We start from the raw sequence: 19,213 nt of genomic DNA, 5'->3' as shown, positions 1-19,213 counted from the left end.
CTGATTAAATCTAAACACTCTGACCAGAAAAGTACATACAGATACAAATAATTTCCATATTATTTTAGAGGGGCAGGTACTTCCTAAGCTCTCCTTGAGAGGTGATACATTCCAAATAAAGATGCCTATTCAAAATCTACCTCACGAGCAAAGTGTTTATTACTGTGTCTCTAGTTCACTGATATTTTATATCTGAGATTCACTCTTCTTGAGTCTTCAAAGTCATTCTCTGCTTAGATAATTTCTTTCACATGGTTAGGATATGGCCATAATAAATGTCTTTTTACTCCCAATTGGCACTAAAAATACAAAAGGATAATGAATGCATATTATTAAATATCATTTGCCAATGTTATTTTATATCTTTATAATAATTTTTCTTTTGGATATACCATAATTTACTTAACCATTATTCAGCATTTAGAAATATTTTCATAAATAATTGTACAAATCTGTCTTTTCCCTTAGTGTAAATTCTTAGGACTTGGAATTACTTGGTTAAAAGTGTGAATGTGTTAAAATTATTGATGTATATTACTAAATGGGTCGACACAAAATAGAAACAATTTATACTTCCACCAGTGTTTGTTTTAAGATAAAGACTATTTCTATATATCCTCAGTAGCTGGACAATATTCAGTTTTTCCATTGAAAAAACAATAAATAAAAAATAAAATTTACTGTTACTACCTTATAAAAGTCATTATCTGGGACACAGAATAATAAAACAGATAATAGATTTTATAACAATTACAAGGCAAATGAAAATCCAGTTTCATGTGTCTACTTTTTCTGATGATCTTTGCCAAAGCAAAAATTGTACCTGACAAATTTAAACAGGCAAGACTTTACTCAAGGTTATAGGTGATAGAGACCATAACTCAGTTTGAGCTCAACTCCAATAAAACAAAAGGCAATGCGGGCTTCTCTGGTGGGGTGCAGTGGTTGAGATTCTGCCTGCCGATGCAGGGGACACTGGTTTGTGCCCCGAACCCCGGTCTGGGAAGATCCCACATACCACGGAGTGCCTAGGCCCATGAGCCATGGCCGCTGGGCCTGCGTGTCCAGAGCCTGTGCTCCGCAATGGGAAAGGCCACAACAGTGAGAGCCCCGCGTACAACAAAACAAACAAACAAACAAAAAACAAAAGGCAATGGGTTTTTTTCCTGTTTTTTTTTTAATTGAAGTATAGTTGATTTACAATGTTGTGTTAGTTTCAGGTATACAGCAAAGTGATTCAGATTTATATATATATATATATATATATATATATATATATATTCTTTTTCATATTCTTTTCCATGATAGGTTGTTACAAGATATTAAATATAATTCCCTATTCTAAAGCAGGACCTTGTTGTTTATCTATTTTATTTTTTAATTTTTAATTTTATATTGAACAATAATTGATTTACAATGTTGTTAGTTTCAGATATATAGCAAAATGATTCAGTTATACATATACATATATGTATTCTTTTTCAAATTCTTTTCCCATTTAGATTATGACAGAATATTGAGCAGAGTTCCCTGTGCTATACAGTAGGTCCTTGTTGGCTATCTATTTTAAATATAGTAGTGTGTATATGTCAATCCCAAATCCCAATTCATCCCTCCCCCCCCCACCTTTCCCCTTTGGTAACCATAAGTTTGTTTTCTATGCCTGTGAGTCTGTTTTTGTTTTGTAAATAAGTTCATTTGTATATTTTTTTTTACATTCCACATATAAGCAATATCACGTGATATTTGTCCTTCTCAGTCTGACTTACTTCACTTAGTATGATAATGCCATTTGAAGCAACATTGGATGGACCTGGAGATTATCATACTGAGTGAAAAGGCAATGGGTTTTTAAGCAGAAGTGAAAGTGTGAAAAAAATATGGGGAGATTTTAGGAGGGGTTGATTAATGGGAGGTGTGGAGCAGATTGAGTTATTCCTGAATATGCAAATATTTTTCTTGTTTGTTCCTATTTGCATGATCATTAGGCTTTGGGACTCAGATGTCTGAACACAGTGAAACTTCAGGGAAGAAGTACAGAATCTTTCCTCAGTTGGATTCTTAAGTTCAGAGAACTTCTAAGTGACATCTGAGGCTTAGTTCAGAAAACATTCCCAGACACTTTATACTTGTGGGATCTGGATGTCCAGACAGACTCTAGCTAGATGATAAAATTTCTCTTGTCCAACATTTATGTTTCTGAGATCCTAACTCCACACTAAGCATTTGAACAGGAGATGTCAATAATATTAAATGAACATATCACAGATTATTTTCTCATGTAGTATACAATCAGGCAGAGGTGATAAGATATGCATATAACCAGGTACACTCAAGAAGCATATGATCTACAGATGCCACAGATAGTCATGTATTTGTTTATAATTTTAACATTTTAACTTGTGTTTCTTATTGCCGTCTTGTCTTTGCCTTTTCTATTTAACTCATTAACTTTCATTTTTTCTGCATACATCACTACTTTTCATAGTAATTGCTTTTTTGTGAATCTTCTATTGCTTCTCTCCTCAAGGGAAAACATGCTGTTGTCTATTCATATATTTTTGTCCTTTCCTTCAGTTAATTTACTCAGTTCTAGCTGCTATTCATTCTCAAGGTGAACTTTCTGCATTCAGAATATCTACTCTTTATTATAAAGTGACATCACACAAATATTCAACTTTTCTGGGTTATAAAAGACACAGATATTGTGCTATCATGAGGCAAGTGCATTATGCCCCTCCGCAAAAGTGCATACTTTCTTCCTGTCCAAAGAAGGTTGCTACCAATTAAAGAAAAATGTCTTAAACATAGTAACTGCATTCAGTTGATATTGAAATATGCAAAGGGACAGAGTTTTGGCATCATGCTTTGTTTCCTATTTTTATTTCCCTTAATAACTTCTGATAACATTTTGAAGTAATTCTATTAATATACACTTAAGGAAAAATAATTGGCACCGTGGATATGTTTCAGTCTTTCTAGCATTTGAGTGAAATTCATTATAATGCATGTATAATGTAACTTTTTATTATTAATATAAAACCTACCTAAAATTATGTACAACTTGCAGCTTATGCATCATGTATTCTTCAAGCAAAGAGGAGACTTAAGCAGTGACCAGGCCTGATGAGGAGAAAAGTAGATTTGGAGAGAGAGTGAAGCCAAGACAAGATGCAGGGGGCTCCTGCATCTCCCTTTGCTGGGCAGGCAAAATTGGCTGTCACTGTGCTGAGCATAAGCCTGGCTAAAGTGGAACCATGGAAATATGCGATGGAGGGGACTTTTCTATGTTTCCTGCCAAGTAAAAAAAAGTCTTACTATCTCACTCCAAACATGAAGGGAAGAGTCAAATCAAAAAGGCACCAGATAAAATGTTGTTAATGTTTGCAGGTCAAGAACTCCTTTGAAAAATTCTCCTAAAAGTGGAGGGAATAAATAAAAGAACATGCATTGATAAGCACTGATAATTGTTCTATCATTTCTGTAGTTAAACAAGACACTCTCTCCCCAGCAGCAGGTCGTAGACTCTAAGTTAAAACTTTCCTCATATCAGAAAATTGCATGTTAAAAATGAAAATCTTGTTATTTTTTCCCCAGACCTAGATCTTTAGTGAGAGCATAAGAAAAGACTGAAAGATTAAAAGGACTTTTTGAGAAGAAATTTTTCTCACTGAGTCACTCAGTTGAGAATTTCGATGACAATATGAGCCCAGAAATTCTTTTTAAAGACTCCTTAAGTCCATTTGTTAACAAAATAATTCAGCAAAAGTACAATTTAAATCAGAATGTTATTTTCAGGTACCTCAGTTGTAGAAGAATTTGTTTGCTAGAATTTAGGTATTCAATGCACAAACTCATTTCTACTCACCTCAGCTAGGATTTAGGTTGCTCTTTGCTTACCTAGCCAAACTGCCTTTCTGCTTGAGAGGAATTAGGTTACAAATCTCATCTGCTTGCCTTATGCATGCATTTGGCAGAGAAGTCACCTGCTTATTCCACAAAATGTACCCAGAGAAACAGTTTTTTTCTTTAAGCTTGTTTACAACCCATTATTTATGTGATAGTACCAGGGGAAGAATTTGTATAATTACTAGTTTCTTCTCTGCTTCTTTAGGCAGAATACCATAGGTGCTAAAAACTTATCCAAAATTTAACATGCAATTAAAAATATCCTCTCTATAAGATCTATAGTTAGGTCAAATGTGCATAAATTTAAAAAAATTAAATGCAACTCATTTGGATGATCACGTTAAGGAAAAACGTGGTAAACTAAATGAAAGCATCCTAGGAGAAAGGAAGCTCTCAAAACTGGAGTGATTTTTGATGATCATGTCATTAATGATTTTCCAATAAGTAACACTAATTATTTTGGCACTAAGTTCCTGGTTTCCTCAAAATTAAAAGCTTATGTTCCCTCAGGGACATGAACTAAGCAGAGAGAAGTTCATCCTCACAACAGCTGAGTGGGCAAAATATGTCAAAATGTCAGACTGTGAAACTGGAGTAAAAATGTAAGAGAGGGAAATTGCCAGTCCTTGTGCTTTTGTGGCCATTAAATCACATTTGGTATGAGAGTTGACATTCAAGAGTTCACAAATCACATATGATATACAGAAATATCTTTATAAAATAATAGAAGAATCCACCCAATACTAGGCCAGTGTTTCTTAATTATTTTTATTGTCCCCCTCCCAGGAGACTTCTTAAATAGTTTTTCCCCAAATCATTGCCCTTTTGAAATTTTGTACTACAGATATATGTCTATTTACTGTATGTACACTTCTGTTTTATACATAAAAAGATTGAGGATTTTTTTTCCACATACCCTCCACATGGGCAATTTTTGGCCTCATGGGGGCAATAAACCCCCATTACAAAAGCATTCATTGACAGATGAAAAAATTAATGTCTGGAGGAATAAATTTTTTTCTTCAGATTCTAGATAATTTCCCTCTCAATCAATTTATCTTAGCTAAGGATGACTTTCATTAAAAATCTATTTCTCGGGCTTCCCTGGTGGCGCAGTGGTTGAGAGTCCACCTGCCGATGCAGGGGACACGGGTTCGTGCCCCGGTCCGGGAAGATCCCACATGCAGCGGAGAGGCTGGGCCCATGAGCCATGGCCGCTGAGCCTGCGCGTCCGGAGCCTGTGCTCTGCAACGGGAGAGGCCACAACAGTGAGAGGCTCACGTACCGAAAAAAAAAAAAAAAAATCTATTTCTCCAAAAATTCATTTCTGATTAAACACAAAATAGGTACTTCTCTGAATTATTGATTAGCTTGTTTCCTGCAGTGTCGTTAATCCTAATATTAGTATGCAATCTGTACCATGTACCCCCTCTACTAGTAGTAGTTCTACTACTACCTACGCATTAACAATTGTTAATTTTATACTTGTAGCCCAGAATCTTTCTAGGGCTGTATGTTTTACTGAATGCTATACATCTTCATCTGAAGAACCCACAGGTACCCAAGGTAAAAATGTACACAGTACTTCTCCTTTTATAAAAAGGTTTTAATCAAAACTTTTTTCTTCCCTTATCTGCCACTTCTATTTGTTCACTAATATCTATTAAACTCCGGGATTATAATCTCTCACATTTATTATAATCTCTCATGTTTATTCTTTAGCCTAATCACACACTATTTCTGTATTAGATCAACTCTCATCCTCCCACATCTACACTATTCAATCACTCTAACATTGTCTCTCTGCCTCTAGTTTTGCCTACACCAACTCAGTCATTTTCACTGTTACTTGGATAATTTCACTAAAACAGAAATCTAGCAATATAATTCATTTTCTTTAAAATGACTCCCCATTCCTCAAGAAATAATGTTAAATCTCTTTGAACATACAAACCTGACACTAGTCTAACATATCTAGCCTTATTTTTAGCCACTTCTGTCCAATGTTAAAACCCTATTAAGTTCATTAATTATACCAATTTCTGCAATTACTCCATGTGGTTATGATTTTCTGAGACTTTGTAAATGACTGCTAACCCCTGCTGGCCTCTTTAAGTCAGCCTCCTGAACCTTCAAAATCCACTTCATGTCTCTGCTTTTGTAAAGTCTTCCTCTACTCTCTAACTGGAGTTTATTAATCAAGCTCATTTTATGCTACTTTAATATTTAGTAATGACTTCCAGTATAATAGTAATCATATTTTTCAAATATTTTTATATGGCTGCCTCCTTGATTATGCTTGACAACAAGAATAATTTAATTCATTTTTGAATCTATGTCAACTGATTCAACTCAATATATACTTAGATATGAATGAATGGATAGAACATCAACAAATGAATGAAAGAAGTTGAATGGAGGCAATATGGCTGGAATAAATGAACTCATGAAAATAAACCAAATTTCACTTGTCACTGAGAGCTTCCAATACAGTTATTCATGTGCCAATAAAATTCATTTTGGGGAAATGGTATTATTTTCCATCAATAAATTAATATAGTTTCTGGCTTTTTCAAAAGAAAAAAAAAAGCCAAAGTATACTAATCAGTGAGAAACTAATCATGTTTTCCTAATGAGGAACATAGTAACCTTGTAAATGTTTCAGTCCATAAGCCAGTGAGCCATTTCACAAATTTTAACAGTGTGTTTGCTGGTTTTCTGTATCCTTTTATCATATGCTTAACATACATGAAAACGAATTCTTTAAAAATGACATCCCTTAAAGATGTACTTGAAATATTCAAGTAAAATCAAAGTATTTTCTATTTTCTAGAGTTGATTTTAGCATCTCATGTCACCCCAGAGATAAATGAGCTAATTTTCTATAAAATCTATTATTAATCCTACCAATTATCCATAAAACACCAAAATATCTGATATCATGCATTATCCATTTAAATTAGGATAAGTATCTCAGTCAAATAAAAGGACTTGCTTTTTTACTTGAAGTTTGTCACTGGAGTACTTGGACCTGATGATGTTTTTTTTCTCTTAGCCAAAGTCTGTCTAAAACATATTCTCCCCCTAGCCTTATTTTGATAGTTATGAGATATTTTGATTCCTCTTTTGGAAGTAAAAAAGTATCTAATGCTTGTCAAATCTCTAAAACTGTAGTCTGGTATGAGTTTCAGAAAAGAGCAGAATCTCTAGGTGTACAGATGATTAATGAGAGAAGTCTGAGCACTGAAACACAGAGGGGAAAAAGGTTAACGGTGTGTATATGCTTAACTGGAATATTATGGAGAAACTGGAAAATGTCAAATATTGAACAGATATAGGATTAATTCAGGTTTCTTTGACAGTTATTTATATGGCCTCTCTTAGGTAATAAAAACATAGATGGCATAAATTGAAAGTAAAGAGATAAAATTTATAAATAAGATTGGTGATAAAGGGAAAAAGAGAAATTGTGTATTAGTAGAATATATCAAGTTTTCCTACCTAGAAAATGTAAGTAGCTTAATTATTATTTATAACACATAAACTTCCAACAGCTTTGAATTCAGAATAAGAAGAAATCTGAAGTAAAAAATATTTGTGTAGACATAACTATCCAATCTATGTGGTCTAATTAGTTTAACTTCTTTTTATTCAATCTGAATGTCAGAATCTTTCACTCCACTAAATCTCTAGTTCACACATGTCACAAATCACTCTCCTTCCCTTTCCATTATGCCCAGAAAAACTCTGTTCTGAGAGTTTGAGTCATGAAGAGATAAAAAGTAAAGTGAAATGAACATTAGATTTTGACCCAATTAGTGATTAATTATTTTGTTGATATTTAATATTGCAATGCTCAATTACTCCTCCCATTTTGTGCTTCTCCATTTTTGCAAGAATTTTTGTTCTTTCAATTTTCAACTTATTTTTGTTGTTCTTGTCTTTCCTGTTCTGTTTTTAGAAGTGAATCATACAGCAGTGAACATAGCCAAATGTCAGGACAATTTAAAAGTAAACAAAAACAAAAAAACCTAACTGAGATGTATAAGCAATTGATTAAGATAAATGTAGATGATTATAGATGTGTATATATATATATACACCCTGTCTTCCAATTATCTTTCTGTTATGACTGTATGTAAAACTTTCAAGCTACAGTTTATTTTTTAAATGTTGAATCAAATGTATTTCCTCTGCAACACCATGGCTTACTTTATCCACTTTCAGTATAAAACTAGTTTGACTTAATATACAGAAAGCTATGGTAGGAAGTATAGTAGAACTGTATGTAGGAAGGGTTAACAAAAATGCCCACTGTTTGTAAGATTAAAAATGCATCCGAGGAAAAACAGGAAGATTGCAAGTAATTAGGCAGTCCAGGGTTGATTTCCTTCCTGTACCAAACAATCTACATGATTTCTAAAATCTCCACAGCAAATGTGAACAAAATTATGAGGCACAGAAAAAGATAAGAAATAATTACACAAACACATCTGCTAGTGTATTGCAACACAAAGTACCTTAAAGAAATTCAAAGGAACTGAAACCAATATGCAATATTGTGACTAAAAGAAAATGGATGATGTAAGATAGTGGATTGTACATTAATAATTAAATACAGGCATTGCATATATATTTAACTCAAAAATTTTAAATATGACAAATTTATGTGAAAAATATGAAATAAAATGCATCATTACATTAACCAATGAGATTAAATTATATTGAGATTCATTTTCTCTACTGATAACCTAATTGGTTAAAATGCTTCCAGTTTGGTACTGAAATTCCTGAATCATATCTGGAGCTGTTATACAGTATCGGCTTTGAGGAAGGTAGGATGATCTTAAAAATAGAGAAACAATCTCACCCATTGGATTTTAAGTCAAGTATACAAACGTATAGTCAAAAAGTCATTTTAGGGAAAGTGAATTCCAGACCAAGAAAAATGAAACTATGTCATCAATCAGAAATGGTGGGTCGGGGAAGTGAATATTGGAAAATTGAGTCACTGACATTGTTGGACTTCTAGTGAAGAGGTCAATTATTAAATTTTCTTTAGTTTTGTAGATACCTTGACACTGACAAAATACTAAATTCATACAACTAAACTTCCTTTGATTTTCTTAAAAACTACTTTATTAAGGTATGATTGACATGTAAAAAGCTGTACGTATTTAGTTTATAGAATCATATGTAGACTCACCACCATTAAGGCCGTAAACATATCTATTACCTCGCAACATTTACTCCCATCACCTTATTATATTTCTTCTGTGGTAAGAACACTTGACATTATATTTACCTCCTTAATAAATTTTAAACAATAAAATATTGTTAGCTATTGGCACTATTCTATATAGTTGGTCTCCAGAACCTACTTTATCTTGAAAAATGGAAACTTTGTACCTTTTGACCATCACTTCCCATTTCCCCATCCCTATAGCCTCTAGCAACCATGTTTCTATTCTCTGTAACTGAGTCTGACTAATTTAGATTCTACATACGGTGAGATCATATAATATTTGTACTTCTGTGTTTGGCTTATTTCACTTAGCATAATGTTCTCCAGGTCCATTCATGTTCTTGTAAATAACAGGCTTTCCTTCTTTTTTAAGGTTGAATAATATACTATTTTATGTATATATCACATTTTCTTTATTCATTCATCCATTGTTAAGCATTTAGCTTATTTCTATATCTTAGCTATTGTGAATAATGCTTCAATGAATATCAGAGTACAGGTACCTCTTCTAGATATTTCCTTTGGGTAGATACCCAGAAGTGGGATCGCTGGATTACATGGTATTTCAACGTTTAAATTTTTTAAAGAAACTCCATGCTATTTTCCATAATGGCTATAATAAATTATATTCCCACAAACACTGTACTAGGGTTCACTTTTCTCCACATGCTAACCAACACTTGCTATCTTTTTTTTTTAGACAATAGCTATCCTTACAGATGTGAGGTGATATTTTCTTGTAGTTTTGATTTGGATTTCCCTAATGGTTGCATCCCTGATGATTTGTATTTCCACGATGATGTTGAGCACCTTTTCATATACCATTGGTTATTTGTGTGTCCTATTTAGATAGATGTCTTTTCAGATATATGCCCATTTTAACATCAAGTTATTTGTTTTTTGAGTTTTTTGTTCGTTTGTTTTTTGTTATTGAGTTATATCAGTTGCTTATATATTTTGAATATTAATCCTTTTTCAGATACGATTTACAAATATTTTCTCTCATTCTCTTGGTTGCCTTTTCATTTTCTTGATTTTTTTTTAATTGGAGTAAAGTTGCTTTACAATGTTGTGTTACTTTCTGCTGTACAATGAAGTGAATCAGCTACATGTATATATATGTCCCCTCCCTCTTGAACCTCCCTCCCCCTCTCTCCTCCCATCTAGGTAGGTCACCACAGAGCACCAAGCTGAGCTCCCTGTGCTATATGGCAGGTTCCCACTAGCCATCTATTTTACACATGGTAGTGTATTTATGTCAAACCTAATCTCCCAGTTTGTCTCACCCTCCCCTTCCCCCCTGTGTCCACATGTCTGTTCTCTACGTCTGTGTCTCTATTCCTGTCCTACAAATAGGTTCATCTGTACCATTTTTCTAGATTCTACATATCTGCATTAATATACGATATTTGTTTTTCTCTTTCTGGCTTACTTCACTTTGTATGACAGAGTCTAGGTCCATCCACATCTTTACAAATGACCTAATTTCATTCCTTTTTATGGCCGAGTAATATTCCATTGTATATATGTGCCACATCTTCTTTATCTATTCATCTATCATTGGGCATTTATGTTGTTTCCATGTCCTAGCTATAGTAAATAGTGCTGCAATGAATATTGGGGTACACATGTCCTTTTGAATTATGGTTTTCTCAGGGTATAGCCCAGTAGTGGGATTGCTGGGTCATATGGTAGTTCTACTTTTAGTTTTTGAAGGAACCTCCATACTGTTCTCCATAGTGGCTGTATCAATTTACATTCCCACCAACAGTGCAAGAGGGTTCCCTTTTCTCCACACCCTCTCCAGCATTTATTGTTTGTAAGATTTTTTGATGATGGCCATTCTGACTGGTGTGAGCTGATACCTCACTGTAGCTTTGATTTGCATTTCTTTAATAATTAGTGATGTTGAGCATCTTTTCATGTGCATCTTGGCCATCTGTATGTCTTCTTTGGTGAAATGTCTATTTAAGTCTTCTGCCCATTTTTTAATTGGGTTTTTTGTTTTTTTGATATTGAGCTCCATGGACTGTTTGTATATTTTGGAGATTAATTCTTTGTCCATTGTTTCATTTGCAACTATTTTCTCCCATTCTGATAGTTGTCTTTTTGTCTTTTTTATAGTTTCCTTTGTTGTGCAAAAGCTTTTAAGTTTAACTAGGTCTCATTTGTTTATTTTTGTTTTTATTTTCATTACTCTAGGAGGTGGTTCAAAGAAGATCTTGCTGTGATTTATGTCCAAGAGTGTTCTTCCTATGTTTTCCTCTAAGAGTTTTAGAGTACCTGGTCTTACATTTAGGTCTTTAATCCATTTTGAGTTTATTTTTGTGTATGGTGTTAGGGAGTGTTCTAATTTCATTCTTTTACATGTAGCTGTCCAGCTTTCCCAGCACCACTTATTGAAGCGGCTGTCTTTTTTCCATTGTATGTTCTTGCCTCCTCTGTCATAAATTACATGACCATATGTGCTTGGGTTTATCTCTGGGCTTTCTATCCTGTGTAATCTCATGTGTTTATTTTTGCTTTTGTTGCCTGTGCTGTTAGTGTCATATCTGAAAACATTGTCAAGGCCTGTGTTAAGGAGACCATGGATTCATTCTGAGTTGATTCTTGTATATTGTGTAAGAAAAGAGTCCAATTTTATTCCTTGGTAAGTGGTGTTCAGTTTTCACAACACGATTTTTGTAAGAAACTACTTTTTTCAATTTTGTATTCTTGGCACCCTGGTGAAGATTAATTAAACATATATACATGATTTTATTTCTGAGCTCTTGGTTTTTTCCATTGGTATATATGTTTGTTTGTATGTCAGTATCATGCTGTTGTAATTGCTACAGCTCTATAATATAATCTGAGATCAGTGTGAGGGTTCTAGTTTTGTTCTTCTCTCTCAAATGGCTCTTTGGAGTCTTTTATGGCTCCATATGAATTTTAAGGTGTTTTTCCTATTTCTGTGAAAAATGCATTTAGAATTTTGATAGGGATTACATTGAATCTATAGATCACTTTGATATATGGAAATTTTAATAATACCAATAATGAACACAGGATACATTTCCAATTATTTGTTTCCTCTTCAATTCCTTTCATCAGTGTGTAATACTTTTCAGTGTGCAGTTCTTTCACCTCCTTGGTTAAATTTATTTGCATTTCATTGTTTTTGATGTTATTGTGAAAGAGATTTTTTTCTTAATTTCTTTTTTGGATAGCTTATTCTTTGTGTATACAAACACCATTGATTTTTGTTTATTGATTTTGTGTACTGCAACATTAGTGAATTCATTGATTAGGTCTAATAGTTTTGGTGGAGACTTTAGCATTTTCTATATACAAAATCCTGTCATGTGCATAGACAGTTTTACTTATTCCTTTCAAGTTTGGATGCCTTTTATTTCTTTTTCTTGCCTGATTGTTCTGGTTAGCACTTCCAGTACTATGTATAATAGAAATAATGAGGGTGTACATCTTTGTTTTGCTCTTGATCTCAGAGGAAAAGCTTTTGTATTTCTGGATATCAGTTGTAATGTCTCGTCTTTCATTGATAATTCTATTTATTTGAGTCTTCTCTTTTTTTTTCTTAGTCTAGCTAAGGTTTGTCAATTTTATATACCTTTACGAAAATTAATGTTAGATTTGTTGGTCTTTTCTATTTTTTTCTGGACTCAGTTTCTTTTATTTCTACTCTGATATTTGTTATTTCCTTTCTTTGCTAATTTTGGGCTTAGTTTGTTCTCCTTTTTCTAGTTCCTTGAAGTGTTACGTTAGGTTGTTTGTTTGCAATCTTTCTTTTTACTTAAATTAGGCATTTATCTCTATAAATTCCCTTTTTAGAACTGTGTTTGCTTCATACCACAAGTCATGATATACTGTGTTTACATTTTCATTTTTCTCCAGATATTTTTTGATTTTCCTTTTTGTTTCATCTTTTACCCATTGAGTGATCAGGAGCATGTTGTTTACATCCACATACTTGTGAATTTTCCCCTTGTCATTTATTTTGAGTCTCAAAGCAATGTGATCAGAGAGGATACTTCATATGATTTCCATCTTTTTAAATTTGTTAAGAGTTGTCTTGTGGCCCAGCATATGATCTATCCTGGAAAATGTTCTGTGTGCATTTGAAAAGAATGTGTATTATGGTGCTGTTGGACAAAATATTCTATGTGTGTCCCTTAGATCCCTTTGGTCATTAGTGTTGTTTAACTCTGCTATTTTCCTTATGGATTTTATATCTGGATAATCTGGATAGATGATTGCTGAATTGAGCCTTTTATCATCATAAAATGACCTTTTTGTCTCTTCTGACAGCTTTTGACTTACAGTTTATTTTGTCTGTTCTGAGTATAACCATTCATTCTCTTTTGGTTATCATTTGAATGAAATATTTTTCCTTTCTTTCACTTTCAGCCTATGTGTGTCCTTAAGGTTGAAGTGAGTCTCTTGTAGGAAGCATGTAGTTGAGTCTTGTTTTTCTTTTTTAATCTATGCAGCCATTTTATATATTTTGGTTATAGAATTTAATCTATTAATACTTAATGTAATTATTAATAGGTAAGGGCTTGCTATTGCCAGTTTGTTAGTTTTTTTGTTTTAAAATTCTTTTGTACCTTTTTTCCTCTCTTGATGTATTTCTTTTGATTTGATGACTTTTTGTATTAGAATGACTTGATTCCTTTCTCTCTTTGTTTTGTGTCTACTACAGATTTTTACTTTGTGATTACCATGAGGCTTACATAAAACATCTTTGGGTTATAAAATCTACTTTAAGCCAGTAATAACTAACTTCTATCACATATAAACACTCTGCACTTTTATTCCCCCCTCCACATTTTATGTTATTGATGTCACAATTTACCCCTTGTTTACTGTGTATCCATTAACAAAATTTCTAGCTACAGTTTTTAATAATTTTGTGTTGAAATTTTTATACTAGAGTTGTAATAGTTAATTGTCAATTTTGTACTAGAGTTATAAAATCAGCAGTGATGGCAACTTAACCTTGGCATTTCCAATTTCTGATTCTGAATGTGAAGAGCTTAGAACTTGCTACTTGAACCTAACAAGTAAAATTCTGAGAAGAATGAAAAGTAAACAACTCTTCTTGGATTCTCAAAAGCCAGGAGGACACTCCTGGCAAACTACTGTCCCCAAGATTGAATAAATAGGTCAATACCAGGAGTTGAGCCTTACTGGAGCAGACTCTGGTGCAGAAACTGCCCGAGTAGCAAGTACGGGGGTAGGAAAGCCTAACTATAATTGATGAATTGCTGGAAACTCAGTGTGGGCAAGTGAGAGAGTTAAAATCTCCAGGGGGACTTAGTCATCGGAGATGAACTTCTGTGTGATTTATAGTCATCGGAGGTGACTTTTTGTGTGATTTACCTCCAGAGCTTTTTCAGTTTCTCACAGAAAATATCAGGGAAAAAATACTCATGTTTCTGGCAGGGGGAGGGGAAAATAAAACATTTTAAAATAAGTCAAAGCACTTGGTTCTTATTAACAAGGACTTCCCTTAGGAGAGACTAGTTAACAAGAGCCTAACCTGCTGGGGTATTATCAGAAACTAACTTGGGGAAAGGAAATACCCAACTCCAGGCAACTCTAGCCATCCTCTCCTACCAAAAGGGAAAAACAAAACCAAAAAAAACAACAGAGAAGCACTTGTTAAGTTCATAATCCAGAGGCATAGACTCAGTAAAAGACTGAGATGTCATTATAGGACCATCGAATGCTTTCCTTTCCACCACACCTCACCACAACTTTACAAAAGGCCTATTTGCAGCAGTTCCTTTTACCCAATATGTCATGTCTAGCTATCATGGAAAAATAACAAAGCATAACAAAAGACAAAAAACATAATTTAAAGACAGTGCAAGCATCAGAACTAGACATGGCAGGAATATTGGAATTATCAGATGAAAATTTTGAAACGACTATGATTAGTATGCTAAGAATTCTAATGGATAAAATATACAGCGTAGAAGAATAGATGAACAATGTAATCAGAGACAAAAATCTTAAGAGAGAACTTAAAAGAAATGCTAGAGATAAAAACCACTGTAAAGGTAATTAAAAATACCTTTGATGCACCTATTAGTAGACTGAACAGGGTTTGAAAAGAATCTCTGAGCTAGAGAAGATATCAATAGAATCCTAAAAAAAAAAAATACAAAAGCAAAGTGAATAAAGACTGAAAATAAGATAGAACAAATTATCCAAGGACTGTGTGGCAACTGCAAAAGGTGTAACATATACATAATGAAACACAAAAGGAGAAGAAATACGGAAAGGTACAAAAGAAATATTTAAAACAATAATGGCTGAGAATGTCCCAAATCAATATCAGACACCAAATCACAGATCCAAGGAGCTCAGAGAACACTAAGCAGAATAAATACCAGAAAACTATGTTGAGGTATATCATTTTCAAATTACAAGAGTCATAGATAAAGAACAATTCCTGAAAGAAGTCAGAGGGAAAAAACAGCTTACCTATAGCTGGACAAAGACAAGAATTGCATGTAACTTCTCTTTAGAAACCATGTAAGCAAGAGGGTGGAGGAAAATATTTACAGTGTTGAGAGGAAATACAAACAAAAAAACACCAGCCTAGAATTCTGTTCTCTGTGAAATTATCCTTCAAACGTGAAGGAGAAATAAAGACTCTCAGAAAAACAAAAATTCAGGGTATTTGTTGTCAGTAGATCTGCCTTACAAGAAATGTTCAAAGACATTATTCAGAGAGAAGGAATATAATCTAGATCAGAAACCAGAAACTCAGATATACATAAAGAAAGAAAGAGCATGTGGCATGGACATATGCACCCTACCAAATGTGAAATAGATAGCTAGTGGGAAGCAGCCGCATAGCACAGGGACATCAGCTCGGTGCTTTGTGACCACCTAGAGGGGTGGGAGAGAGAGGGTGGGAGGGAGATGCAAGAGGGAGGATATATGAGGATATATGTATATGTATAGCTGATTCACTTTGTTATAAAACAGAAACTAACACACCATCGTAAAGCAATTATACTCCAATAAAGATGTTAAAAAAAAAAAGAAAGAAGGAGCATTTAAGAGATTTGGGGTGATTATGATTTGTCAATGTAGTTTCATCCTCGGTAAGAAATATATCATAGTGATGAGTGATGTTGATAATAGGGGAGGCTATGCGTGTGTGGGGGCAGAAGTTATATGGGAAACTTCTGTATTTTGTTGTGAGCCTAAAATTGTTCTCAAAAATAGTCTAAATAATACCTTAACTTTGACAGTTCTTGATAAAGGCTCTACACTTTTACTTCTCTCCCAAATATCTTATGTTATTAATGTCACAATTTATATCTTTTTATATTGCATATTTATTAACAAATGATTATAAATGTAGATATGTTTAATACTATTGTCTCATATTAGAGTTAAAAGTGATTTACACACCACCATTACAGTATTAGAGAATTCTGAATTTGACTATATACTTACCTTTAGCAATGTGTTTTATACTTTCACATTTTCATGTTTCTGACTAGCATCCTTTCATTTCGACTTGAAGATATCCCATTAGAATGTTATATAAGGCAGGTCTAGTGGTAAAAAACTCTCGGCTTTTTTGTTTGTTTGTTTGGTCTGGGTAAGTCTTTATCTCTCCTTCATTTCTAATGGGTATCTTTGCCGATTTTATTATTCCTGGTTGGCTGTATTTTTTTTTCTTTCAGCAGTCTGAATGTATCTTTCTACTCTCTCCTTGCCTGCAAGGTATCTGCTGAAAAATCCACAGATAGCCTTATAGGGGTTCCCTTGTCTTTGAGCTTCTAATATTCTTTATTGTTATTAATTTTGATAATTTGATTTTAATATGTCTTAGTGAAGACCTCTTTATATTCAATCTACTTGGATTCCTTTGGACTTAATGGATCTAGATGTTCATTTCCCTCCCTAGATTTTGGAGTATTTCTTTCACTTTGTCTTTAAATAAGCTTTCTGCTCCCTTGTCTTTCTCTGCTCCTTCTGAGACTTCCATAATGTATATAATGACTTATTAAATGGTATCCCATAAGTACTGTAGGCTTTCTTTCCTTTCTTTTTTAATGTAGGCTTTTCATTTGTTTTCTTTTTTTTTCTTGACAGGATAATTTCAAATGATCTGTCTGAGTCTGCTGATTCTTCTGCTTGATCAAGACTGCTGTTGAAGTTCTCTATTAAATTTTTCAGTTCAATCATTGTACTTTTCAGCTCTAGAATTTGATTGGTTCTTTTTCATGGTTTCTATCACTTTGTTAAATTTTTCATTTTTTTATGTTTCGGTTTCCTGATTTCATTTAGTTGTCTGTGTTCTCTTGTAGCCCACTGACTTTGTTTAAGATGATTATTTAAAATTTTGTCAGGCAATTTGTACCTCCATTTTGAGGATCAGCTACTGGAGCTATAATTTTTTCTTTTGGTGGTATCATATTTCCTTGATTCTTAGTGTTGCTTGAAGCCTTGTTTTGCTGTCTTCACATTTGACGAAGCAATCACATCCTCTGGTCTTTATTGACAGGCTTCAGAAGAAAAAAACTTTCACCATTCAGCCTGGCCAGAGATTCAGGGAGTATCTTAGACTTTTTCTATGGATGTGCCTGCTCCAGTCCTCTTGCTCCCTCTTGGGAGAGAAGGTTTAGGATTTGTCTGTTTTCAATCCTGCAAAGCTGAGCTGGTTGTTGAAAGACTCGTATTTATTTTTCCTATGGCAGTACTCAGAAGTGTCCAAGGTTCTGTGCCTCCTCCCAATCCAACAGAATTGGGAATGATGCTGATATCCCTGTGCTTTCTGTGGGGGATCCCATGCACTGTCTGTGGAGGCTTGTGCCACCACCTGCAGGGGAGTATGGGGCACTGACTAAGAGGGGAAGTACAGAGTACTGGGGGTACACATCAGCTAGTTGAAGGGGTGTACAGATGAGGTGGCCTTTGGAGTTCATGGGATGCTGAGATCCATGTACCAGTTACTGTGAGCCTCTGTCCTTTTTCTTTGCTCCTAGCTGTCCCCAGACTATTCAGTCATGCCAGTGCCCTCAGTATTCTAGATCGGGTGAGAAAGATTTGGCTCTCTTGATCAGAAACCCATTGGTCTGGGGAAGCTGCAGGTCACTTCACTCACCCTTTGTCCATGGGGAAAACTGTGAGCTGAGGGTCTCTTTTGGCACCGAACTGTGCCACCTGTGGAGAGGCATAATGTAGGTAAACTAAAACTGTTTTTCTTACCCTCTTCAATGTGTCTATTCTTGAATTTTTGGCTCTATTGAGGTGCTGGAACCTCTCAGCTGGACACCTAGACTTCTATAAAGATTGGTCGTTGCTAAAATTGTTGTTTTTGTCAGGATATAAGTGTTAGAACTTCATATAACACTATCTTGCTGACATCACTTCTCCTAAACTCTCTTTTATTAATTCAGTATACATTAAATGATTTTCTGGTGGAAATCTGTGTCCTCATGTAGCTTTGTCTGTATAGAGAGAACACTTTTGTCAATTTCAAGTGAATATTTCAGTTCCTATGGCAATTATCTTTGTTTAACAGGTTTGAATATTAATCTCTCTGTTAGTTAGTGGTAGTTTGCCCCTAAGAAAACTGAATGATGCTTAGGTGTCTGTGCAGGAAATGCTGTCACTCAGGATCTACTAGTAGTAAAATAACTAAGGAAATGATTTCTTGTGTTTCTTGACAGTCAGGACTTCACAGCTCCTGTTTTGCGAAGCATAATCTTAGCTTCCAAGATTTTGAAGCTATAGATCATCAGTAAAAGGCCATATTTATGTGTACAAACATTAAATATAAAAAGTCAACATTTTAAGTCTTATTTTCTGTCATGATCACATTTCTAATTAAATGGTATTCGCAAATATTGGTATATACAGTAAAAGCAAATAATTTTTAAAAAACAACCTACATTTTCATTCATAGCTTGCCTTCTTTTCATCAAATTGGTCTCATATAATATAAATGTTTTATTTTAGGTATGCAGTGTTTCTTTGTTTTCATAACATCATCACTCAAGATGCTAATTACCATGGTGGACATAT

The sequence above is a fragment of the Phocoena phocoena genome, chromosome 5 (assembly GCF_963924675.1).
Source record: "Phocoena phocoena chromosome 5, mPhoPho1.1, whole genome shotgun sequence".
Classification (NCBI taxonomy): domain Eukaryota; kingdom Metazoa; phylum Chordata; class Mammalia; order Artiodactyla; family Phocoenidae; genus Phocoena; species Phocoena phocoena.
The sequence above is the reverse complement of the archived record's forward strand: the minus strand, read 5'-3'. Positions refer to the sequence as shown.